Source organism: Heteronotia binoei, chromosome 3 (assembly GCF_032191835.1).
Source record: "Heteronotia binoei isolate CCM8104 ecotype False Entrance Well chromosome 3, APGP_CSIRO_Hbin_v1, whole genome shotgun sequence".
NCBI classification, from domain to species: Eukaryota; Metazoa; Chordata; class Lepidosauria; order Squamata; family Gekkonidae; genus Heteronotia; species Heteronotia binoei.
In genome coordinates this window covers 121789891-121803682 of record NC_083225.1, presented here as the reverse complement: position 1 = coordinate 121803682, position 13792 = coordinate 121789891, and the positions used below count along the sequence as shown (strand labels likewise).

The 13792-nt window shown below is 47.7% G+C and overlaps 1 protein-coding gene across 1 annotated transcript in view; it reads left to right on the top strand.

The window, feature by feature from the left end:
- Positions 1–13792, top strand: part of ROBO1 (roundabout guidance receptor 1) — a 1194505-nt gene that overhangs the window by 196645 nt on the left and 984068 nt on the right. The window lies entirely within an intron of this gene.

The following is a 13792-nucleotide window of genomic DNA, read 5'->3' as shown; positions in this document are numbered from 1 at the left end:
GTCCGGCCACAGCGGCTGCAGGGAAAAGTCTGATTTAGGGTTGGTCCTGTAGCAGTGCGATTCTTCCTCAATCTCCTTTTGTCCTCAAGACCAGCTATGCCTGCGTTCTCAAAGGAAGAGACAGCCTGGTGGATGGTGTGCCTCCATGCTTTGCGATCTGAGGCTAGGTCAGACCACTGGTGATGGTTGATGTGACAGGTGCTAAGGGATTTCTTCAAGGAGTCCTTGTACCTCTTCTTTGGTGCCCCTCTATTTCGATGACCGGTGGAGAGTTCGCCATACAGGGCAATCTCGGGAAGGCGGTGGTTTTCCATCCTAGAAATATGCCCTGCCCAGCGCAGCTGCGTCTTCAACAGCAGTGCCTCAATGCTGGTAACCTCCGCCCGCTTGAGGACTTCAGTGTTGGTCACAAAGTCACTCCAGTGGATGTTGAGGATGCTGCGAAGGCAGCGCTGATGAAAGCGCTCAAGGAGTCGCAGGTGATGACGGTATAAAACCCACGATTCGGAGCCGTAGATGAGGGTTGTCATCACAACCGCTTTGTAAACATTGATCTTTGTGCCTTTTTTCAGATGCTTGTTGCTCCACACTCTTTTGTGCAGTCGGCCAAATGCACGGTTTGCCTTTGCCAGCCTGTTGTCAATCTCCTTGTCGATCTTGGCATCTGAGGAGATGATGCACCCCAGGTAGCTGAACTGCTGGACTGTCTTCAGAACTGATTCACCCACAGAGATGCAGGGAGGGTGATAATCTTCCTGGGGTGCAGGCTGGTGGAGAACTTCTGTCTTCTTAAGACTAACTTCTAGGCCGAATAGCTTTGCAGCCTCTGCAAAGCAGGACGTCATATGCTGCAGAGCTGATACCGAGTGGGAGACGAGTGCAGCATCATCAGCAAACAGTAGCTCTCGGATGAGTTTTTCCATTGTCTTGGAGTGTGCCTTTAGTCGCCTCAGGTTGAACAGGCTGCCATCGGTGCGATAGCGGATGTATACACCATCGTCATCATCTAGATCTACTGCGGCTCTTTGAAGCATCATGCTAAAGAAGATCATAAAGAGAGTTGGCACGAGAACGCAGCCTTGCTTTACACCTGTGCCTATTGGGAAGGGCTCTGAGAGGTCGTTGCAGTGTCTGACTTGGCCTCGCTGGTCTTCGTGTAGCTGGATGATCATGCTGAGGAACCTTGGGGGACATCCTAAACGTTCCAAGATTTGCCACAGGCCTTTCCTGCTAACGGTATCGAAAGCTTTGGTAAGGTCGACAAAAGTCACATACAGAGCCTTGTTCTGTTCCCTGCATTTCTCTTGGAGCTGCCTGAGAACAAATACCATGTCGGTGGTGCTCCTGTTAGCTCTGAAGCCGCACTGGCTCTCTGGGAGGAGTTCTTCTGCAATGGCGGGCACCAGTCTGTTCAGGAGTATTCTGGCAAGGATTTTGCCTGCGATGGAGAGCAGGGTTATCCCCCGGTAGTTGGAGCAGTCTGACTTTTCCCCTTTGTTCTTGTATAGGGTGATGATGATTGCATCGCGAAAGTCCTGTGGTAATTTGCCTTGTTCCCAGCAGGTGACAAGTACTTTGTGAAGTGAGCTATGTAGTACTGTGCCCCCATGCTTCCAGATCTCTGGTGGAATTCCATCAACTCCCGCTGCCTTGCCACTTTTCAGTTGCTTGATGGCTTTAACAGTCTCTTCTATAAAAGGAGCTCGAGATTTTTAAATGAAAGCTGAGAATTCAGAAACCTAATACACATATAATGCTATGCAATTGCCAATCTTAAAAAAATAAAAATGCACCTCTTGGAAGGGAAGGATGTCACCACAACAGCCAAGTCTTTCTTATTTTTTAATTCGTTTTATGCTATTTATAGTCCATCTTTCTCACAGGGGTTCAATGCAGATTGCACATAGAGAGTTAGTATGGTCAAGAAAGTGAGGCATTTAATAAACAGTGCATTAGAATTGGAGAAAACCAACCAGAAAGAACTGAAGCATTACCATGACACATTAAGCAGAATAAAAATTACACAACAAGATCCTACTTACAGTAAGCTATACAGTTTCTAATCATTTATTTAAATAAGTTTGTAAAACATTTTGTATACTGCAACCCTACTACTTGTGTAGAAAAACCCTCTTGAAAAATTCCATTTTGCAAAGCTTGCAGAAAGCCAGAAATGTGGGAGCCTTCCTGACCTCCTTCAGCAGGCCATTTCATAAGCGAGGAGGCACAGTGAAAAAGGCATGTGTATAAGCAGTTGATCGTTGAATCCATTTGCAGACTGGTACTTGCTGAAGCCTTTGTTGACATGAATGAAGCCCCATGGTAGAGCACAGGGGGAGAAGTGGTCCCACAAATAAGAGGAACCAAGGACATGAAGGGCTTTTTATGTGATGGTCCATACCTTAAATTGAGCCTGGGAACAAATGGGCAGTCAATGTAGTGTCTGCAGAATAGAAGTACGGTAATATGCATGCTCTGTTTATTTCCCAATAAATTTGAATTGTGGCTTTGTGGCGTTCTGCACCAGCTGTTTGTTGAAGTGGTCCTTACATGATTTTAGCAGCTGAGATGGGCAAGGGTCTAGGATACAAGTAGTGGTCATCACAGACCCCAGGATGTTCCAACATCCATCATGGAAATTGGGTCAAAAATGATCCATAAACAGATCCAGAGGAGTTAGCTGTGTTAGTCTGTTGCTGCAAAATAGTAGAGAGTCTAATAGCACCTTTAAGACTAACAGTTAGCCACAATAAAATTTGTTAAAGGTATTACCAAACTCTTTACTGTTATAAATTGACCAGGCAATGTGGGAAGCAAATTTTTGTTAATCCCAGAATTCCAGTAGCATTTAGGGTCATTTTCAATGTCCTGAGCCAACTCAAGCAGCTAATTTAAGGTATAATTTTGTCTCAGTTATATCCAGATGTGCATCCTTAGCTTTATGAGTTTCACAGCTGCTTAGCACAAATCAAACAGACCAGATGATCATCTCACACAATGCTCCCTCTAAACTGTGGACTCTTATGAGCAAAAATTCTACTTTGTGAGCTACTGGCATTGAAGTTTTGAGCGAGCAATTTGGTTACTGCATACATTTGTTTGCTCCAGGGCCATCTTTCCTGAGCCAAGACAAAAATGTGTGAGCCGGAGACTAAAAAACTGTGAGCTAGCTCACACTACCTCAGCTTAGAGTCTGATCAACATCTTTGAACTCAGTAACTTCAACTATCAAACATGTCTGCAGTGAAATTCACAGCATCCCTATATGTCATGGGCCAAGAGGGCTTTAGATGTCAGCAAAGCCCACTGTTCTTTGGGCATGCCCATGGCTCTGCAAATTTTTGGACACTGCACCAACACTGGATTTATACTGGTACAGTGCTAGCAAGTTAGTATGCTTGGATATATCCAAGTTATGGCAGTGTAGTAACTAAACTGCCATTATTAGCAGTTCCAGCATAGATTTAGGATTGTGCCTTTATACTACCAATCTGTACTACGGATGTCAATGCACAAGCTATGGAACATATTCAGTTAGCCTCCAGTAGGCACACACAGCTGAGTGAAAAGAGGAACTGCTGAAGGAAAGCCATATACTTTGGATCTTTAAGGTAAATATGTAACTACAAACAAATACACAAACACGTGTGTGCATTGTATGTATCTAAATTTAACTTCTCTGTGCCTCACAACTTTGTATAGCTGTTGGTAAGAATGGGAACTTAACAGACAAAATAAAACATTACAAATTGAAAACCTAATATCTCTCCAAAAAACAGAAACATAAAACAATTTCATTAGACAAAAATAAAAATATTTGGTTATCTTCAAATACTGTAAATATTTTTAAATGTGACCTGTAAAAAGGCAATCATATTCATCTATGTAGTTCCAACACAGAAATATTAATTTGTTTCTTTTGCTCCAAACCAGTAAAACAAGGACACAGTACAAAACTGGAAAAAATGAATTATTGCAGTTATCTGTATGGGCCACATGGATTGAGCTTCTGATGACTGAAAGATAAGGAGCACGGACACTTTTCACCTAGCGGGCATTAATCCTCGTCACACTAGTGTAATGGTTTATTCTCTGCAAAAAGATGGGTTCACTTCCTATAATCTAAATGCTGTATATAAATTGTAGTTTTTCAGAATTCTTTGTGCTGTCTATGGCATAATTCTAAATGTCCTTGCTAAGGGTCATTCCTCTGGTCTCTGAACTGAATGATTTCATATTGCGATCAGATGCTCAAAACACGAATGTAGTTGGGCTTAAAGAATAGCTTGTTTAGCTATAAACTATAAATAATAGATTATATTAGAAATTACACCACTTATTGAACCATGCATCAATTTCAGAAAACATTATAGACAATTTTTGATCAAAAAAATTATCAGTACTATATTACAAACATGTGCTTACCTCTTTGCAACATTTCTCAGCAGACACCTTTGTAGGGAGTCCATATATCTAAATCATACTGCTCTGTTTCAAAATATGCATTTATGGATCCAAATCTTCCCCAGCCAGCGCTCAGTTCTTTTGAAGGTGACTGAGGCATTTATTAACATTTCCTTGGCTTGATGCTCATGCATTTTGTATGCTAGTGCTCATGTTGAACCATCTTCAAAAAAATATCCAAAAGAGAAAACAGCCAGTTTTACGCTTAGTTGACAGATTATATCATTTAGCATGTTCTGAAAATGTGGGCTTTTTCTAGGGCAAAATATGTGAAAGTGAGAAGCAGGGCACAGTACTGAAAAAGGCAGAATTCACTTTTGTAAAAAGTGCTGCATACTTGAGTTTATCCAGTAGGTCACTACTGGCAGCTACCTTTTGGCAATCTGGCAGTGATTCTACATGTGGGTAACTGGGCTTCATTGTTGCAGCAAGAGTTGCTTCTTTGAAACAGCTTGCCTGGCAACAACATTGAACTAATAAATCCACTGTAATGTAACATGGATTAATGGCTTGGATTTTACTCTTAGTACAGACTTCAGCATTTTGAAAACTGATGCAATACAACAACTCCAGCTCTGCCAAGTGTATGTCTGGCATTAAAAAGCCAACATGAAACACAATAAAATGTTACAGTTGGTGCTCCCTTGTCATCTGTTCCAAGTTAGATATGTTTATATCTTAAATCTTTTAAAACACATTATAAATTTGGATTATATGAAAAACAAAAACTTTTTTGATACTTTGGCAGGTCTATATTTCATGTTGATGTTAAATCTTGCTGACATTTTGTCTTTGACAGTCTTCAATATGTTACATTTTATCCTCCAGAAAACTATCTAACTATAGAAGCAATAACAGCAATGCATTGCCCCCCCAGTCGAAAGAAGAGACAGACACAAGGTATTTGGTTTAAACCGGGCCGCTTTATTAAACTCAATTAACCTGTAAACTCGGCAGGGATAAGACCTAAACCAGACAAGCCCTGGGGTCACCCACGGACCCCGCCTTGTCCAAAGGGCGAGCAACCCTGCCCCCAGCACAAACCCGCCGTATTCGGGTTGTAACTGAGCGGCCAGGCCCCCAGCCCTTCTCCACCTGGGCTAGCATCAATCCCCCATGGAAAGATCCGCCCAGGTGAGGCTCTCCGTGATCTGCATTCCCCACACTGAGCCGTGTAGCCCATCTGCGGTTCATACAGACCACACGCACCAATGGTGCTAGGCCATAGGTGCTCCCCTGCAAACACTGTGGCCAAACATCCCCCGGCCAGCGACCAACTTACAACTACCTAAATTAACCTGAAACTATAAGGCAGTACAAGGTAGGCGAAAAACAACTCCACATGGGCCAATCATGTGAAGATGAAAAAATTCCTACCTGGCCCCCAACAAGGCGACCGGTTGAAACCTGTACTGCCAAGGGAGGGTGGGCGGGCAGAGAGCCAAGAAGACAGCACGAGATCCAGGCGGGGCCAGGGCTTATATAGCCCTGACGCCACGCCCAGAACTAGCCCCGGATGTACCGAGGCGATCCGTCTGTGCTCCCTTCTTCCGCGGGGGCAAAGACGGCCCCCAGCCTGAATGCCGGCGATGCCGGCTTGGCTGGGAAGGGCCGAACCTTCTGAAACTAGAGGGAAATTCAATGCATACATTTAAATAGTTGGGCATGAAAAAGCTATTTATTGAGATATGGAATAACCTCTTCAATAACGTTACATCTTCAATAAAGTTGTTCTATATCAAATAAGCAAAACATCAAAAATGGAGTTCTAATCCAGGGTTTCCCAAACTTTTCTTTCTCGTGGCCTGGTTATTTTTACACTTCTCCTTCGTGACCCACTAAAATCATGTCATTTCCTGTAGTGTCACTTCCAGGTCAAGGTGTCAAGTCTGCTATGAATTTCTTAACTAAAATATTGAGTTTGGTTCTGAAGTGAAGGAGTCTGGGAGTTTTCACCGAACTCTAAATGCTGCTAGCTAACTTCCCTACCCCCCTCCATAGAGAGGCCTTTGTTGTGTAGTCTACTTTGAAATGCTAACATGTGAACAAGATAGTGGCACCTTCCCAGCCTGGATGTCTGTGGGAGGATGGGGCGGCAAGGTCTCAGGCTGGGAATGAAGGGAGAAGCACCCGAGTGCGAAAATGTATTGCCTAGATTGCCCTCCCCGTAGGAATCCTTTGATCTATACCTTAAATGCTGGTTTAATGCTTGTATATCTCAGTCCTTCAATCTCTGCCATGGTCTTCAGTTCTGATTACAATAAACTTGCAACTCTGTTTTAACAAGAGACTCGTTATTGAATTCAGCCGACTTGACATTTTGAAGGACTCCCTATCTCGGAGTTCAACCTTTCCGGCAACTGAAAAGGCGATGTCCGAACAGTCTCCGGAGAACGGAGAACTCCCGACCAGAGTGGAGGGGGCCGAGACACCCTGGTACATCCATACTGCCAGAAGGACCGCGGCCTCCCCTCCACAGTTCCAGCTGGTGGTGACCCCGCGGCAATACCAGCCAAGGACCTCCACCACGCTGATGGATCAAGCCCCAGTCCGACGGGAGGCGATCATGACCCGCCACACCAAGCGGGTCCAGTTGGCCGAGGCCGCCGCAGCCAACCCGGGCAAAACGAGCGACGGGGTTGGAGCCGCGGGGTCTCAGAACCCCGGGAGTGAAGGCGAGGGGGCCGAGTGCGGATCAGAGGACGGAGGGGCGAGGCCCAAGGACCAGGCCGATGAGGACTACCAGGCGTTTCGGGCGATGGTCCGCCGGGAAATCGACGGGGCGGTGAAAGACCTCAAGGACCAGATGCAAACGCTGACCGCACAGCTGGGAAGGGCGCTGGGGGTGACCGGGGTCCGCCAGCAGCAACCCGCCCCGACAGGACCCCGGGGACCCCCGAATCAGCCGGGCCTCGCCGCCCCGGCGCCTGGAGCGGCCCCGCAAGTCCCGGGCGCCCCGGCGGCGCCCCCCCCCTGCTCCGGTCAGGCAAAGAGACCGGGGGGGAAGTCGGGAGCTGGATGCCACGTTCGACGGAGATCCGGAGGAAGTGAACTACTTCGCGATCCAGGCGAACAGCTATATGTACTACTGGGGGGACCTGTTCCCCGACGAGATGAGCCGAGTGGACTACCTGGGGTCGAAGCTGCGGGGCGCCGTGAAAAAGTGGTATGTGAGCCTGTGCGAGACCAACAGCCCGGTCCTCCACTTCGTAAACACCTTCGTGCAAGCTCTACTGACCCAGTATGAGGACCCCCTACAAGAGGCCCGGGCGCTGGCGGCGCTGCGGAACATGAAGCAAGGGGCCTGATCCATCCGAGAGTATGCGGCCGACTTTCAGGCCAACGCCGCCAGGGCTCGGAACTGGAACGAGGTAATGAAGATTGAGCTGGCTTGGGAAGAGGAGCCGGCGGGAAACGACGCCGACCTGCTTTGAACGGTGCCAACCAGCAGGTCGACCGGGAGGAGGCACCGCTAATGGTGAGACCCACGGGAAGACTGTATTTTATAATGGTCAAGCTGTTGAACCCAAAACTAAAAAGGTTCCTGCAAATCCGAGCCCTCATAGACTCGGGCTGTAATAGGGAGCTAATCTCCCCCAAGGTGGTGGAGGCCCTGGGGTTGGAACGCTTGCGGCTGCCCCATCCCATACATTTTGAACAGATGGACGAGTCAGTGATGGGGGGGGAACCCTGCACGCAAGAAACTGAGCCGTGCCCACTGGGGATTGAGGACCACTGGGACACAGAGACGTTTGTGATTGCGCCCGCCTGCGGCTACCCCGTGGTCCTGGGAGTGGGGTGGTTGGAGAAGCACGAGCCCCTCATTCGCTGGAGAGCCCAGACCATCAGATTCCCCGACCCAGGCTGCAGCCAACATCTTTGGCAAGGGGCGTGGGGGCCGCGAGCGCCGGTCGCTCGAGAGAGAGCGTGCGTCCTAGTGGAAGAGGTGCACCACATCCCGGACGCTTACCGCGACTTGATGGAGGTGTTTAGTGAGCGGGAGGCCAATCAGCTGCCCCCCCACCGGAGCACAGACTGTGCGATAGAACTGATTCCGGGGGAAAACCTTCCCAAAGCCAAACTCTACCAAATGGGGTGGGCCGAAAAGAAGGAGCTGCGCAAGTTTCTGGACTTAAACTTGAAAAGGGGGTTCATCAGACCCACGACGGCCCCCCACGCAGCCCCAGTGTTGTTTAGAAAGAAGAAGGACAATAGTCTTAGGCTTTGCACTGACTTTCGCGGGATTAACGCGATTTCCATGTCCAATGCCTACCCCATCCCCCTCATCAAGGACTTGTTAGGCACGGTGGCGGGGGGGAAGATTTTCACAAAGCTGGACCTGCGGGACGCGTACTTCCGAGTGCGCATCAAAGAGGGGGATGAGTGGAAAACGGCGTTTAACACACCGATGGGACAATTTGAATACTTGGTCATGCCGTTTGGACTGCAGGGGGCACCGGGGGTGTTTATGAATTTCATAAATGATGTATTACGGAAGTTCCTGTACAAGGGGGTGGTGGTGTACCTTGATGACATCATTATTTATTCTCAAGATGAGCAGTCCCATGTAAAGCTAGTGAGGGAAGTGTTGACCACCCTGCTGGAGCACCAGCTTTATGCCAAACTGTCCAAATGCGAGTTCCACCGCACAGAACTAGACTATCTGGGCTTCCGGGTATCTGGGGACGGACTGGCCATGGACCCAGCCAAAGTGCAGGCAGTCCTAGAGTGGGCCCCCCCGAGGACACGTAGACAGCTCCAGAGTTTCCTCGGATTCGCGAATTTTTATAGAGGATTCATTGAGGGGTTCGCCCAAATCGCCCTACCCCTGACCGATCTCCTAAAGACGAAGGGAAAAGGGGAGGAAGCGAAGCGACCCAGGGCCCGGCTGAATTGGACACCGACCTGTCAGGCGGCTTTCGACCGGCTCAAACAACTATTTACAAGCGAGCCGGTGCTAAGCCACCCAGACGAGCGGAATGGGTTCGTGGTCCAATGCGACGCCTCCGATGTCGCCGTAGGAGCCATTCTCATGCAGAAAGATGGGGAGGGGAAACTAAGACCCTGCGCCTACATCTCGCGAAAGTTCTCGGAGGAGCAGAGGAACTGGTCGGTGTGGGACAAAGAGGCTTTCGCTGTCATGTTTGCGCTAAAGACTTGGAGGTCTTGGTTGGAGGGAGCCAGGGTGCCCTTTGAGATCTGGACAGACCACAAGAATTTGGAGGCGCTAACGGGGAAAAGGAAATTGAGTGAAAAACAGATCAGGTGGGCGGGGTTCTTCTCCAAGTTTGACTTCACCCTGAAGCACATCCTGGGGACCCGAAATTTTTTAGCAGACGCCCTGTCCAGGCTCCCACAGCATGAAAGCCAGAGGGAGGAGGTAGTAGACTCCCTGATCCCCCCCACACAAGTAGCAGCTATGGTCACCACCCGCTCGCAGAGGAAAAAAGAATTGAGCAGGCTAAGTAAGGAACGCATCGCCCTAGAGGCCGAACGGGAAGGAGGTGGGCAGCCAGAGGGGGTGCAAAAGAAAAAAGACGGCCTTTGGTACAAGGGGGAGAAACTGTACTTCCCAGAATCGTTAAGAAAGGAAATTCTTCAACTGTGTCACTGTTCCAAACTAGCGGGGCACTTCGGCTACGTCAAAACCTTGCACTTAGTGCACCGGCAGTTTTGGTGGCCGTCCCTAAAGAAAGATGTCTCAGAGTTTGTGGCCAGTTGCCCTGTGTGTGTAATGGCAAAAAAGAGGGGGGGGGAACCCCGGGGCTCCTACAACCGTTAGAAACAGCGAAACGACCATGGGCCATAGTGTCTATGGACTTCATAGTCGAGCTGCCATCCTCCCGGGGAAAAACAGTCATACTCGTGGTAGTGGACACGTTTTCAAAACAAGCCCACTTCATCCCCTGCAGCCAGTTGCCCACGGCCAAGAAGCTAGCGGCCTTATTTTTCGATCACATGGCCAAACACCACTCCATCCCAGACAAGGTCATAAGCGACAGGGGGCCTCAGTTCGTTGCCACCTTCTGGTGGGAGTTTTGTAAACTGTTAGGGATGGAACAAGGGTTGAGCTCCGCCTATCACCCCCAGACGGACGGACAGACGGAGAGAGTGAACGGGGTGCTAGAACAATACCTACAGTGCTTCGTCAGCCTACGCCAATCCGACTGGGTGGACCTCCTCCCCTTTGCTGAATACGCGTACAACAACAGCGCCCATAGCTCCACTAAAGCGTCTCCCTTTGCAACCGTCTTTGGGTATGAGGGGAAGCCGATCCCCATGTTACCTGGAGGGGAGGGGTTGACGGGCTCAAGTTTCGAGCAGTGGTGGCAAGGTCCTAGCCAGTGTTGGCCAGCTATACAAGAAAACCTGAAGCTGGCCAAAGAGACATATAAAAAGCAGTACGATAAAAACCATGTGCCAGTGTGGGACTTGAAGGTGGGGGATTCCATGTTTCTGTCAACAAAAAACCTGCCCCTGGCACAACCGTCTAGAAAACTGGCTTTCAAGTTCCTGGGGCCGTTTAAGATCAAGCGGGTAATTAATCCAGTGACGGTAGAACTCGACCTCCCCCCTGCTCTTGGTAAAGTCCACCCTGTTTTTCATTGCAGCCTGCTGCGCCGCTGCCCGGAGCCGTCCAAATGGCACTCACAAGATTCGCCAACCCTCCCCCCGAAGGGGGAGTGCCGGAGCCTTTCGGGGCCCAAGTTGCTGAGCCATAAATGCGAACCGCCCTCTTCACGGGCCCGCCCTGCAGGGGCGGCCTAGGGGGGGCAGTATGTCAAGTCTGCTATGAATTTCTTAACTAAAATATTGAGTTTGGTTCTGAAGTGAAGGAGTCTGGGAGTTTTCACCGAACTCTAAATGCTGCTAGCTAACTTCCCTACCCCCCTCCATAGAGAGGCCTTTGTTGTGTAGTCTACTTTGAAATGCTAACATGTGAACAAGATAGTGGCACCTTCCCAGCCTGGATGTCTGTGGGAGGATGGGGCGGCAAGGTCTCAGGCTGGGAATGAAGGGAGTAGCACCCGAGTGCGAAAATGTATTGCCTAGATTGCCCTCCCCGTAGGAATCCTTTGATCTATACCTTAAATGCTGGTTTAATGCTTGTATATCTCAGTCCTTCAATCTCTGCCATGGTCTTCAGTTCTGATTACAATAAACTTGCAACTCTGTTTTAACAAGAGACTCGTTATTGAATTCAGCCGACTTGACATTAGGGTCAAGTGATGTCACTTCCAGGGCACATTGAACCAAAACTCCACCTCTTCCTTTGATGTCACTTCCAAGGCACTCCCCCAAACCTGCCTCTACTTCTGAAGTAACATGTTTTCAGAAAAATCTCTCTGAAACTCATGCTGAGCCAAAATGAGTCTGAAAAGTAGGCGGTCTGCAACTTTTTCATACATTCCCAGGGTCCTCTCTTTCCACCCCCACACCTGCATGCACCTATCTATTTGTGTGTTCTTCTCCAGCTTGCAAGCGCTCCTAATGCCCATGTTCAATTGCCTGCACTACTTATACACCCCTTCCTCAACAGCAATGGCCAGTGTATGCAGTTGGGAGTGCTGTTGCCGTTGCCATCACAGATGCCAGCACTGTGTACCCCCCACACTGGGCCTTGGCAGCTGCTCTATCTCAAAATATGCTGACACATTTAGTTTTCCTTCGGCTGCTACTACTGGATCCCTGCCTCAAGCTACAAACAAGCTTGCTTGGTTTCAAGAAAATCTTTTGACAGCTATTTTTCATACTTTTCCTTGGCTGAAACACTGGGAAATTGGTGTGAAAGGTAGCAGAGAATTGTACTGCAATTAATGAATTAAGTTCAAGTTATATGAAGTTCATACAAGCTTTTCTGCAGTTATCCCAGAAAGGATATTTATGAGGGGCTTGCAGCTTTTTATTGGCTGTGTTTCCCATGCCTTTAAAAGCAACCCGTTGTGAAGATATTTAGCCAGTGAACTTCTTTCATCCTTTTAAATATCTACAGGAGGAGTTTAATTTTGGTGTCAGACAGGACCAGTTAAAAGCAGGACCAGTAAAATGGTGCCAAGTTCATAGTACCATCACTTCCAGTGCTGTTGAGATATGCAGAAGTAATCTCCAATAATCTCTTTCTGCCCCACACCTCTCACTCTCACTCAGTCACACAGAAATCTCATAGAAAGGCCAGCTGGCTACAACTGGGGGTGCCAACTTTTCATTGGCAGAGCTTCTATGTCTGCAACAACAGTATAATGAACTATAAAAGTTCAGTATATAAAAGTTTCATCGAGTAAAATGGGAGGGAGGGAGGGAGGGAGGGAGGGAGGGAGGGAGGGAGGAAGGAAGGAAGGAAAGGAAGGAAGGAAGGGAAGAAAGAAAGAAAGAAAGAAAGAAAGAAAGAAAGAAAGAAAGAAAGAAAGAAAGAAAGAAAGAAAGAAAGAAAGAAAGAAAGAAAGAAAGACAAAGGGGAAAAAAAGCCTTACTCACCATCAGATACCCTAGCCAGCAACAATTCTGCCCAGAGGACATTTGGTAAAAAAAAATAGCTACTGGAATGCCCACCCCCCACCCCTCCCGGCTGAAAAATACACACAAACCACTTCTTTGCCGTCCAGGCTTCCCAGGAAAATCTCCCCAAAAGAACATACTGCAAGGCACATGAAAGCTCATACCTTGAAGAAAACATCATGGGTCTTAAGTGTCAGTGGATTCCAGCTCTTCTCTCAAACACTGGGAGGTGGAGAGAAGGAAGGAGAGGCAGCCCAGCTCCTCTCTGCACAACACAGAGACAGGGGAAGGAAGGAAGCCTAAATATGAGTGAACAGTTGTTTAAATCTGAAAGTTAAATGTATCTAAGTGGGGACCCAGAAGAAACTTGTGGGAGCAGCCATCCAATTCTCCTCACCTTTTTTTCTTCTCCTCTCACCCTATTTCTCTGCCTCTCACTCTTTTCTCCAAACCACAGTTTATGGAGTTGGTTGAGCTATTTTTTCCTTGTGTTTTTCCCTTCCATTTGTCCCCTTGTGAGATTCAAAGTTGTTTGAGTATGTTCTGCACTTTTATTATTCTTCGAATTCTTTTGAACTTGCTTTGATGGGACATCTGCTAGCTAACTGTAGTTACAAAAAAAAATGCAGGTTTCTTTATTTGGGCCAAGTCCCATATGTATACTTTGTTGAGAACTAGTGAATGCAAACTTCATATCTGTCTTATTTCAGATGACTTTAAAATATTGTAACAGGTGGTTTTTCATTCTGTTAATTTATGTCCTGTATTAATGTTATGAAATTCACCATAAAAGGGGAATCCAGTAGAAATATAATGATAAAATACTACAGAT